The sequence below is a fragment of the Loxodonta africana genome, chromosome 13 (genome assembly GCF_030014295.1).
Source record: "Loxodonta africana isolate mLoxAfr1 chromosome 13, mLoxAfr1.hap2, whole genome shotgun sequence".
NCBI classification, from domain to species: domain Eukaryota; kingdom Metazoa; phylum Chordata; class Mammalia; order Proboscidea; family Elephantidae; genus Loxodonta; species Loxodonta africana.
Genome location: NC_087354.1, coordinates 24,254,692 through 24,268,028, shown reverse-complemented (window position 1 = coordinate 24,268,028; position 13,337 = coordinate 24,254,692).

Genomic DNA, 13,337 nt, shown 5'->3' with positions numbered 1-13,337 from the left:
AATTGTCATGTAGTAAATGTTCAGTAAATGTATGTAGGGATGAATGAAAACATGTATGAACAAATAAAGAAATGGAAGCAGCCCTCCATCCACCTTTCAAAGAGTTTAAATTACCCATTCTTATCATACATGTATTAAGATTTGATCACAAACACAGAACCCCAATGAGTGATATACAATAGGAGATTTGTTATCAGAATTAGATCTCACAGGGTAAAAGCTGATTAAACAGTCTATGTGAGGCTACTGCATCTACATCTGGTGTTGGGGCTGAAGTCAACAGTGCAGGAAGTCAGGAAGAAAAGACGGACAGGAAGTTGGGGAAGCACAGACACACTGGAACAACCTATGAGTATCAACTGGAACCCATGAGAAAGAATTAGAACTTACTCCTGCCATGATGCAGGTCATGCTGATGCTTTTTATCGTGGAGCTACACACATACCTTAGCCAAGACCCAGAGCAGCTGAAGATCTGGCACAAGCTGAAGGCTTGCCTGCTGCTCTACGCCAGCCAGGAGAGCCAGTAAATTACGAGCTACAATGGTGCCTGATGATCCTCCATTGACCTTCCAAATCTATTACAAACTTTTCTTGTAGCCAGCTCTAGCCAGAAATCATACACGGAGGAGAATTCTGGGAAGTGTAATTCCAACGTAGCAAAGTTGATACCGTACAGAGCCAACACAATAGATATACTGTAAACAGCCTGCCCAAAGTGAAATCCAAGCACCATTTTGAAAATTGGGCTTCCATCTCTGTTAGGGCCCATCTGAATGAGAAGGAAGGAATCAGAAGAGAAGCCAGAGAAAGAAATCACCAAGAAGGCTGTGGTAGATTGTATAATTGGCTCTGATTCCTCACCCCTCCCTGCATCCACACCCTTGATGGCCTCATAATAGGGGGATTGTACTTTCCTGCACCTTGACTTTGGGGCTGGCCATGCAACGTACCTTAGCCGATAAAATATTGGTGGAACCAACGGTGAAGTAGTTCCCAGTCTAAACCTTAAGAGGCTGCACGTGTATTCACTTGCTCCCTCGCTCTTTTGCCGTCTTTCTGAGAAGAACATGGCCAGGCTAGCCCTCTGATCCCAGGGGGAGGATCAGGAACACTTGGAGGACCACCTAGTCCCATTGCAGACATAAGAACAATGATAATTCATGGTTGTTTTAAGCTCTATGTTTTGGGGTTGTTTGTTACACGAAAGTAGTTAATCAACACTACTTTGATTTACATGAGTATCACACATATTTACATGAATATCAATGACAGCCATGCAGTTGTCCAGTTACCAGCAGTTGCTGTGTCTAAGCCTTTGCAACTGTTTTATGCAATGAGCCGTGTGGGGTAGGAAGTGCAGCTCTCAGGGTAAAGAAGGCATCTCTGACATGAGCCATCTCTTGCTAGCCATGGCACAAAAGGAAGAGAGATTGGTACCTAAAAGAGCCTTTAAATTAGATGAAGCTAAAGCTAAGGTATGCACAGAGTAGGTCAGGGCTTGGTAGGACTCAGAGCTTTTCTAAAGTGACTTTATCTTCAAGTGCAGTTTGGATACGTATCAAATGCCCCAGTTGGGAAGATATGATGCTTTTCTGACCTGCGTCCTCCTATCTTCAGAGACTTCTGCCCAGCCCCTCCTTGCTGCCCTGAACTTTCCCTTTGCCTGGAATGTTCTCTCTTCTCTACTCATTCTTCAGAGGCTAACACAAGTGCTCCATTCTCTCTACAGATTTCTCACTCTTCACCTACTTCTAGGCCCTCTACCTCGTCCCCAGGTAGGACTTCTTCTCCTCCAAGTCCTGTCTTGGTTCTTTGTGGCTGCTTCCTCCTCCTTTAAGTTATGACCTTCTTGGGAGCATCTCCTTAACCATGATGTCTTTCTGCATGTAACCCAGAGCCTGGCCCAGGAGAGACAATGGTAGATAATAGCTATTGGGATTCAGTTGCTAAGAAACTTTGCAGGAGGACTAAAGTTTTTCTCCAGTGAGTAGAGAAAGCATTGTTATCAGGAAAGGTGACTGACCTCATAGATAACAGAATAAGAGCCTGAAACTTAAAATACACCTAAAAATCTCAAAAACCTAAGAGGACAAAATTCCTGCCTAACGCAAAATAGCTTAAAAGAATACTTGTCAACAGGCCACTTAAAAAAGCGCCAATAGTATGTAGGCTTGTCAAGGCTTCTGCTTTGTTTCAGATCCTTCTCTCTCAACATTGAATGTTTTTCTTTTTCTGGAATCCTGTCTCATTTCCCAAACACCATTCCTTAAGCTTCCAACCCTGGAAACATTCAATGCAATGTTTTGCTTTCTACACTGACTTTGGAGGAACCAAAGCAATGCTTTGGCAAGGTAGCAGTAAGGCCGCCTCTCCCTTCCGTTCCAGATTAAGCAGAAGGGAAACGCTGTCTGTCATTGAGCTTCATGATCTTTGCCTAAAGCTAGTCTTAGTCATCTCAAGTCTAGGGGCAACCCTGCCGTATGCAGATGTACCAGCTCTCTGAGCCCCAAACCCACCCTTCTATGCCCTGATCTGTGACGCCCCTGTAATCACATCCAGCTGAGTCCTGCACAACCCGTCTGTCAGTTTGTCACACTGGGGTGACTTGCAATGTTGCTATGATACTGGAAGCTATACCAGCAGCGTTTCAAATGCCTCCAAGGTCACCTGCGGTGGACAGGTTTCAGTGGAAATTCCAGACTAAGAAAAACTAGGAAGAAAGGCCTGGTAATATACCCCTGAAGATTAGCCAATGAAAACTCTGAGGATCACGATAGACTATTGTCTGATCTAGTGCCGGAAGATGCGCTCCTAGGCTAGAAGGCACTCAAAATACACAGCGGTCACCACAACGACCTCGAGTATACCGAAGATCATGAAGATGGCGCAGCACTGGGCAATGTTTTGTCCTGTTGTATACGGGGTCACTATGAGTCAAAGCTGACTCAACGGCAACTAAGAGCAAATTTTGTCCTGTTAGGCACTGCCAGGAAGGATCCCTGGTGGCACAATGGTTAAGTGCTAGGCTGCTAATCAAAAGGTTGGTGGCTCAAACGAACCCAGCAGCTCCATGGGATAAACCCCTTAAAACCAAACCCCTTTGCCATTGAGTCGACTCCGACTCACAGCGACCCTATAGGACAGAGTAGAACTGCCCCATAGAGTTTCCAAGGAGCGCCTGGTGGATTCGAACTGCCGGGATGAAGACCTGGCACTCCACTCCTGTAGAGATCACAGCCTAGGAAACCCTATGGGGCAGGTCTACTCTGTCACATGGGGTCACTATGAGTCAAAAATTGACTTGAAGTCAACTAACAACAACAAGAGGCGCTAGGGGGAGCCATGACGTTACAGGAAGGAGAAGGAACTTCTCCCTTCTGGTGCCTTTCTGTTCCATTCTACCCTCACTTCTTCACCTCGCTAGCAGCAGTGCCTTCCTGTGGCAGCAGCTGAACCTAGTTTTTTCAACATTTGCAGAAAACAGCTTTATTGTACTGTCTGAGTTTGCTAGGGCTACCATAACAAAAAGCATCCCAAGAGGGTGACTTTAAAGAATAGAAATTTATTTCCTCACAGTTCTGGAGGCTGCAAGTTCAAATTCAGGGTGTTGGCTCTAGGGGAAGGTCCTTTTTTTGTCTCTTTCAGCTTCTAGTAGTTGCAGGCAATAACTTGGTGTTCCTGAACGTGTAGATTCATCTGTCTCCATCTTCACGTGGCATTTTCCTCTATGCCTATTCTGGTCCTTTTATAGACATCACTTGCAAGAGATTAGGCTTAGGACCCACCCTACTCTGATATGACCTCATTAACATAACAAATACAAACCCCTGTTTTCAAACAGGGTCTCATTGATAGGTATAGGGGTTAAAACTTCAACATAAATGTTGGGGGTCACAATTCCATCCATAACACATAGTCTCCATTCCCAGAGACCTCAGCTGCAGCCAAGCGACACCCCTCCTCAACTGTCTGAGTTTCAGCCCCTGGGTTTCTAAGTTGAAAAAAAATTCCAAACCCTTCCCTTTGTTCCTCCAGACCTAGAGGTGGCTGGTCTTTCTGCAGTTGCTATACCTTAAAACCTTAGTTATTTCTTTTTTCTTGCTTATCTAGGTAACAACTTCATAAAACCAAAAAAAAAAAAAAAAACACCACTGCCATCAAGTCGATTCTGACTCACAGTGACCCTATAGGACAGAGTAGAACTGCCCCATAGAGTTTGCAAGGAGTGCCTGGCGGATTCGAACTGCCAACCTCTTGGTTAGCAGCCGTAGCACTTAGCCACTACGCCACCAGGGTTTCCACAACTTTGTAACTAGCCAATAATTCTTGTTATTAAGGTCTCTCTTTCCAGTAACTAAGGAATCCCTGGGCACTGCAAACTGGTAAGTACTCGGCTGTTAACTGAAATGTTGGAGGTCTGAATCCACCCAGAAGCCCCTCAGAAGACAGGCTGGTGATCTACTTCTGAAAAATCAGTCATTGAAACCTTATGGAACGCAGTTGTACTCTAAAACACATGGGATCACCATGTCTAGGAGTCAACTTTGCATCAATGGGCTTATTGGCAGTTCCAATAACTGGGGTGATCTGTCTCCTGACTGGACGCTGACTGAGGCAGGCAGGAGTCTGAAAATATTTCAGCTGCCTTGCTCCCGTCCCCGCACCCTCTGTGGGCTTCATAAGGTGTTGATGTCTCTATTAGGATGCCCTGGGCTGGCCCATGCTTACACCCGGATTTCTCTGCTGGGCCCTTGTGTCACTCTTTCTTGGTGTTCACAGGGTCCTCACCCAGTCACCACTCTAGCCCCCATTCTGATTATGGGGGTCGCATGCTCAAGTCTCCAACACCCAACCTCAGCTTCTGCTCTGGTCTTCCTCAAGACTTCCCAAGCCTATGTAAAGCCCCCCAGTTGTTAACAAGGGGCTCTCCAGTGGAAAAAGAGTCCTGTTTTGTAGCTTTTGCCTATTTCTGTCATGTGTAACTCCCACCACGGCCAATTTCACTAAACATGGAATTGGAGAGAGATATGTACTACTGCACCATCACATGGGTTTTTTACCATATAGCTAAAACAGACAAATAATCTCAAGAGCACAGATAATAGAAAAATGAATGCAGTAAAATGATAAAAAGTCATGAGTCTTGTGTATTTCTTTTGTTTTTAATGTAATTTGTTTAGTTATAAGTCTGTTTTCTTAAATTTTTAATGGCTCTGTTTAACCACCAGCTCCCAGAATGTCTGAAATATTAACAATTAGCTCTCTCCAGCCAGTAAGAGCTGGCTCCAGTAGAGCACTGCTTAGAGCTGAACGCTGGGTCTATGCAAGCAGGCGCAGTATGAAAACCACCAACCTGGGATTCAGTGACTACAGGCTGCTGTTCTATTTCGTGTCACCACTCCAGCCACACATCTCAGACTTAAGTCAATGATTTCGGGAGGCAGCTCACAAGGCATACCATTGTAGATAGTCCAGACCTTCAGGGAAGCCAGGCTCTTACAGCTAGAAGATCACAGGGCCCAGAACAGCTTGAGGGTTTGTCTCTTGTGAAAAGTCATAGACTTTGGTCAGTCTTGAATAAGGCCTAAAAACTCATTGCTGTCAAGTTGATTCTGACTCATAGCAACCCTATAGGACAGAGTAGAACTGCCCCATAGGGTTTCCAAGGAGCAGCTGGTGGATTCGAACTGTTGACCTTTTGGTTTGAGGCTAAACTCTTAACCACTATACCACCAGGGCTCCTGAATAAAACCTATTAGGTCTCTTATTTCACAGCCACAATCAGGATTCAGGGCCTCCCCAATTCCATACAAGTCTCAAGAAGCTCAAATTGTGTTTTAAACAAAGCTTGGTCTCCCAGACCTGCTGCATTGGCCCTCCTGTGAATTCAAACCCAGGAAGCGGAGTTCAGGTTCAAATTCATTTCCCTCTCTCCAGGACCCATTAATGTCCCTGATTCCCTCACTTCCCATGTATTCTGCCCCACCCGACTCCCACCCCACACCCTTTCAGCTCAGAATTTCATTTCCGTTTTCCTTAAGGCTATGAGCTTTGGGAGTGAAAGCCAAGCAGACTCTTTCAGGGCTTTGAACTGGTTCATTCTGGTTCAAACCCCTGCTGAGAATTTGCCTTTCCACCCCCAGACATGCTGAATCAGAATCTACGTTTTTAATAAGAGGCCTGGGTGTTTCTTTCGATTAGTAAATTTTGAGAACCACTGCTTTACTAGTGGTTCTCAGAATTGGTCCCTAACCAGCAGCATTAGCATCGCCTGGAAACTTGTTAGGAATGCAAATTTTCAGCAGGGGTTTGTAAACACTTAACTCTTCTTTTTGGCTTTCTACCAGTAGGCAAAGAAGACCAAACAAAGAGCAAAAGAGGAAAACACAAAGAAAAAACCAGTTAATATTTCTGTATGGCTTCTGTGAGTCTCAAATAGGATGAATGTTAAGTATTGTGAATGTATTGGGAAATCATGTTTAAGTTCCTGGTGAGCATCTAATGAAAATTCTTACACCCCATCCTTTCAAGAATGTCTTTTCTAAAATTTTATGTGTAATGGTTTTCTCTTAGGAATTTCTTGGATCAAATACTTGACTTGATCAAACCTAAAGTCAGAAAACTTTGACCAAGCTTAATATTTGAATAACACTATATCAAGGTGTAACCTTGAATTAATACCACAAACAAATTAGTTGCGGATTTAGCAAGTCATCTCAGTTCTACTAATAGACAATGTTTTTTAAATGTTTGTCACATGCTAGGCACTGGTTTGAATACCAACTACCTAACCAGGTGGGTACTATTTTAAGTTCATTTTACAGTTGAAGACATGGAGGCACTGGGTTTAATCTGCCTAAGGTAACACAGGAGACCTGGTGGCACAGTGGTTAAGGGCTCAGCTGCTAACCAAAAGGTTGGCAGTTCAAATCCACCAACCACTCCTTGGAAACCTATGGGGGCAGTTCTACTCTGTCCTATATGATTGCTATGAATCGGAATCAACTTGACAGCAACGGGGTTTAATGTAACACAGTTAGAGATGTAATACGGATTTGAATCCATCTGGTCTGAGTTTGGGGTTGCTGGGTGGTGCAAACAGTTAACGTGCTCAGCTGCTAACCAAAAGACTGGAGGCTCAAGTCCACCCAGAGGGGCCTTGGAAGAAGGGCCTGGTGACCTACTTCTGAAAAATCAGCATGGAAAACCCCGTGAAGCACGGTTCTACTCTGACACAGCTGGGCTCACCATGAAGCAGAATGACTCCACGGCAGTGGTAGTTCGAATCTGGAGACTGTTTGTTTGACCATTGTGCTACACTGACTCCTTTAGTCTAAGTCACGTAGCCCTCACTGCTAAGAACTCTCTAGACTCTGAAAGCTGCAAAAAAGAATACTGAGAATCTCCTTGTCTCCTCCCTTTCTTTCCTATCACCACTCCTCACATGCTGTTATTCCCGATTTTACCGTTGACTTGATCTTAAAGATTCAGCCTTCAACAAGGAAGGTACCATCTGCTTGACACCCCTTCCAACGTCCTCTGACCCAGGTTTCACAAATGAAAGAGCCATGCTGGATGCTCGAGTTTTCTCGAAATAACGCCAAGGGCTGGCCGCTGTGGGGCTCTTACTACGCGCCGAAAAACAACCAGACTGGTTGCAACGGAGACAGTGTCAGTCCAACTCATGGCGACCCCGTGTGTATCAGAGAAGAACTATGCCGTACAGGGTTTTCAACTGTGTGACCTTTCAGAAGAAGATTGCCAGGCTTTTCTTCCAAGGCACCTCTGGGTGGGTTAGAACCTCTGCCCGTTTGGTTAGTGATGGAGTGCTTAACCATCTGTGTCACCTACGGGCTCCCTACCATGTGCCCAAACCAAGCCCATCAAGTCAATTTCAACCCATAGCAGCCCTGTGGGACAGAGTAGAACTACCCCATAGAGTTTCTAAGGAGTGGCTGGTGGACTCGAACTGCTTGACCTTTTGGTTAGCACCCAAGCCCTTAACCACTATGCCACCAAGGCTCCCTACCATGTGCCAGGATGCGTTAGATGCTCAACACAAGGTGGGTGGTACCACCACTTATCACATCAACTCCTTCCACTCTCACAACTATACCGAGATATGGGCTTCTTTTTTACCAATGAAGAAGTGGAGACAGTAAAGGTCAAGTGTCCTGACAACGTCCTACAGGTAGTAAGTGGCAGAGCTGAAATTCCAACTCCAGGAGTTCCCAGTCCCTGACATGTTAGCTCTTAACTGCAGCACTCTGCATGCAGGAGTAATGATGGAGAGAGTCCCCAGACACACATTAGTCGAATTACACTTAACCACTGCCGAGTCTTATTATGCGTTTTCATCTTCTTAGTGCTTTCTAATTAAAAAGGAGGGGAGTAGTGAGCTTTTTGCTCTCAAACTTCTGATTTCTTTGAGTGCAAGGCAAAGGGCCCCCAATGAGAGCCTTTGTGTAATAGAACTTATTGCATTGCAATGGGCTGCTTAAGTGCAGAGTTCTCCGTGGTCCCTTTTTACTGGAGAGAGTTAATTAACAACACAGCCACTAATCACTTACCCGCGCTTAGTCTTGATTACAAAGAATATGTGGATGCATTCAGTCTCCTAAAAGTCTATAAAAGTGTGGCCTCACTGTAGCAAGCTTTAATTAATGGTAATAGGATAAAAGTAATATTAATACCATTCAACATCAACTGAATGCTTACAAAGGGCCAGGTACTCTGGGTTTTTTTTTTTTATTTAATTCTCACAGGGCTTTATTATGAGTAGATATTATTTTCTCTCCACCTTGCCCATGAAAACTCTGAGATGTAGGCTAGGATGAAAAAGAAAGAGCTGAGATTTGAACGCAGGTCTATGAACCCCGGGGCCTGTACACTGAGCCTGGATGCTACAATAGCCTCCAAGTCTTAGGCAATTGAGATAATAAATATTTCCTTTTATATTGCAACAGGATACTCTTTCACTCATCCAGCAGAACTCAGAGTCATGAAACCTAAGAAATTGAATAAAGATCATTACAGCAATAAACTGACATTACAAACCATTGGACTGTAGCTAAAAAAAACCTCAGAACCCTTGAGTTTGGGTAAGATGGCAGCTAAGGTCAAAACAAGCAGCATTCGACTGTCTCTGCTGGTGTCCCCATGATGGAAACAGACAAGGTGAGAGTGTTGGTGTTGTCCAAGAGCAAACCAGATTGTGCAGCACAAGTTATCAACTCTTCTGGATAAAACTGGTCCCTCACCATACAGGTCACTTGAGGCCGTGCTCATATGGGTATGTTTTAATCACCATTGAGAGCAAGTATTTCAAATGCGGAATTAACATTTGAGACTACCTTTTGTTTTCAATATTAGGTTTGGAGCTTGCTGGGTATGTCAGACACTAGTGTGTGCAGTCCTTTTGTGTTTTGCTTTTACGGTGAATACCTTGTATCAGCCTATTTTACCCCTTTTAGGGAATTCTACCTGTTATAGGAAGCACGTGGTTTAATCACCTCCTCTTTACCCTGTTGGTGAAGTAGGGATTCCCACCTTAGGATTATGGGGGTGGTTGAACACATGACACCTAACACTGGACAGACGAGATTGACAAGAGTTTATTTATTAGTCACTTATCCTCACAGCTCCAGGAAGTGGACCCTGCACCCCATACGAGGCCATGTTGGCATTGCACAGGAAATAGAGTGGACAACCAGGGGCTGTGTGAGACAGGCTTTGTGGTATCAAGAGAGTGAGATGCCCCTGGTTCCTGCAGGAGAATCTGATTGGCTTGCTTGAGTCATTCCAGGGGCTGGCAAGGAACTGAAACCCACTACCCGGGGATAAGTAAGAACTGCATTTGGTCCCTTTGATAAGGAGAGTTGTTTGGCTAGAGGACTTTATCTGTGGGAAGAGAGTAGGTGGGGAACTTTCGATGACTGTCTTGTTATGGGAATAACGCATGCCTTCCATGTTTGTTTGCCAGTGCACCCCCCAAGGTATTTTCATAGGTGCTGCTATGCCAATTTTTTTTTGTTTCTTACATGATACTGTAAAAAAATTAACATAGCATACAAAAGTACCTCGAGGGGCTTGGGGAGAGCGCAGCTGGCAAACAAACACAGAAGGTGCACATTATTTGCACAGAAATACAGTAGACCACTTGAGTCTCTTTAGGTTTTCCCAGATATGGAAACACACATAATATTGTGTCTTCACGTTAGGCTTTATACCACCTGGTTGGAGGCAAGAATTGCACAAGGAACTTGGAGTCAGAGACTAGAGCAGAATGCTGACATTTATAAGCATAATCAGGCCCCTGGCTCTCTCGTCAGCCTTGCCTCATGCCTCTTTGTTTTTGTCCTTTCACATGCTGTTTCTTCTGCCTGGAATATTCTTTCATACCTATCAAGTCCTCCTCCCCAACTCCTATTTACACTTTTAATCTCTGCTTAAAAGCTTCTGTTTTTTTCATGGAAACCTTTCCTCACCTCCAGAAGTGGTCAGCCAAAGAATACTCTTCTCCTTCACAATATGTATCACAACTGTAATATTTACTTGTGTAGTTGCTGATTAAGTATCTGTTGTTGCGCTTGATTGCAAGTTTCATGTCTAATTCTGTCTTAGTCATCAGGGCTACCATAACAGAAATACCACAAGTGGATGGCTTTAACAAAGAGAAATTTATTTTCTCATGGTAAAGTAGACTAAAAGTCCAAATTCAAGGCATCAGCTCCAGGGGAAGGCCTTCTCTCTCTGTCAGCTCTGGAAGAAGGTTCTTGTCCTCAATCTTCCCATGGTTGGGGAGTTTCTCAGTGCAGGGACCCCAGGTCCAAAGGATGCACTCTGCTCCCAGCACTGCTTTCTCAGTGGTATGAGGTCCCCGACTCTCTGCTTGCTTCCCTTTCCTTTTATCTCTTGAGAGATAAAAGGTGGTGCAGGCCACACTGCAGGGAAACTCCCTTTACCTTGGATCAGGGAGGTGACCCGAGTAAGGGTGTTACAATCCCACCCTAATCCTCTCAACATAAAATTACAATCACAAAATGGAGGACAACCACACAATATTGGGAATCATGGCCTAACCAAGTTGATACACACATTTTTGGGAGGACATAATTCAATCCATGACATATTCTTTTTTCTAAAGAGCTTTGAAGCTGATACTAGAAGTGTGGACAGGAATTGGAGAGGGGGACTTGGTAGGCAGGAAAGAATATTCCAGGCAGAAGAAACAGCATGTGAAGTCATGAATAAAATGAGAGAAAGGGGCTTGGGACAAGGCTGAGGAGAGGGCCAAGGGCCTGATTACGTTTATAAATGTCAACATCCTGCTCTAGTCTCTGACTCCAAGTTCCTTGTGCAGTCCCACCCCCCACCCACCCACCCCCACCCTGTGGTTTAAGGCTTAACATGAAAATTCAAGTTGCCAAGAATTTCATTTTACTTGGATCCACAGTTAACACCCATGGAAGCAGTGGTCAAGAAATCAAAAGATGCATTGCTTTGGGCAAATCTGCCACAAAAGACCTATTTAAAGTATGAAAAAGCAAAGACGTCACTTTAAGGGTAAGGTGCACCTAACCCAATCCATGGTGTTTTTAATCACCTCATATGCATGGGAAAACTGCACAATGAATAAGGAAGACTGAAGAAGAATTGACACCTTTGAATGATGGTGTTAAATATTGAATATGCTGGGGACTGCCAAAAGAATGAACAAAACTGTCTTGGAAGAAGTATAGCCAGAATGGTCCTTAGAAGTGAGGATGGTGAGACGTCATCTTTCACACTTTGGACATCTTATCAGGAGGGATCTATCCCTGGAGAAGGACATCATGCTTGGTAAAGTAGAGGGTCAGCGAAAAAGAGGAAGGCCCTCAACTAAATGGATTGAGACAATGGCTGCAACAATGAGCTCAGGTATAACAACAATCATGAGGACAACACAGGACTGGGCAGTGTTTCATTCTGTTGTATATGGGGTCACTATGAGTTGGAACTGACTCAGTGGCACCCAACAACAACAACAGTTTGATATAGTGCCTGGAACATGATGGACACTCATAAATAGTGATTGAATGAATAAATGAACTTGTTTGGACAAATCTCTCAACCTCCACACGCTATTACATTCCTCATTTGCCCAATGACAATAATAATACCTGTTTTGATCCCACATAGATTTCTGAGGTGAAAGAAGCTAATGGCAATAGAATATATCATCCTTGTGCCCATCGAAAGCATGATTCGATGGGCCGGCATAACTGGGGATATTTTAAGTGTAATTGAACCAAACTTTAGGTGAAATCAGAGTAAGACTCACGTATTGGTAGAGCAGAAGTTGCACTACGTATGGAATTGGTGATCTCCACATCTAAAATCAGGGCACGCAGTATGACAAGTGCAATGTACTTCTTGAGGTAATAGAAGTGACTCTCAGGGGACACTGTGGCACAGGGGTTGTCATGGATTGAATTGTGTCCCCCAAAATATGTGTCAACTTGGTTAGGCCATGATTCCCAGTATTTGTGGTTGTCCTCCATTTTGTGATTTTCCTATGTGTTATAAATCATAATCTCTGCCTGTGGTTAAAGAGAATTAGGGTGGGATGTGACACTCTGGCTTAGATCACATCCCTGATCCAATGTAAAGGGAGTTTCCCTGGGGTGTGGCCTGCACCATCTTTTATCTTACAAGAGATAAAACGAAAGGGAAGCTTATCGCTAAGAAAGAAGCACCGGGAGCAGAGTGCATCCTTTGGACTCGGGGTTCCTACACGGAGAAGCTCCTAGTCCAGGGGAAGATTGATGAGAAGGACCTTCCTCCAGAGCCAACAGAGAGAGAAAGCCTTCCCCTGGAGCTGACGCCCTGAATTTGGACTTCTAACCTACTAGACTGTAAGAGAACAAATTTCTCTTTGTTAAAGCCATCCTCTTGTGGTATTTCTATAACAGCAGCACTGGATGACTAGGACAGGGGTTAGTAGCATGGGCTTCAGGGTCAGACAGACCTGGGTTTGAATCTTGGCTTTGTGACTAACATTAGCTGTGGGGTTTAGCCTCTTAGTTTCCTCATCGGTAAAACGAGATTAGTAACAGCTACCGCTTAAAATTGTAGGGAGATTGGAATGAGGTCACTTTAGTATGTGTGTAGTTCAGTGTCTCATATATAATAACCATTCACTAAACAGTAGACTATGAGGCCATTGGTGGTTCAATGGTAGGATTCTTACCTTCCATGCTGGAGACTGGGGTTTGATTTCTGGCCAAGGCACCTCAAGGCACAGCCACCACCTGTCTGTCAGTGGAGGTTTGCATGTTACTCAGATGCTGGACA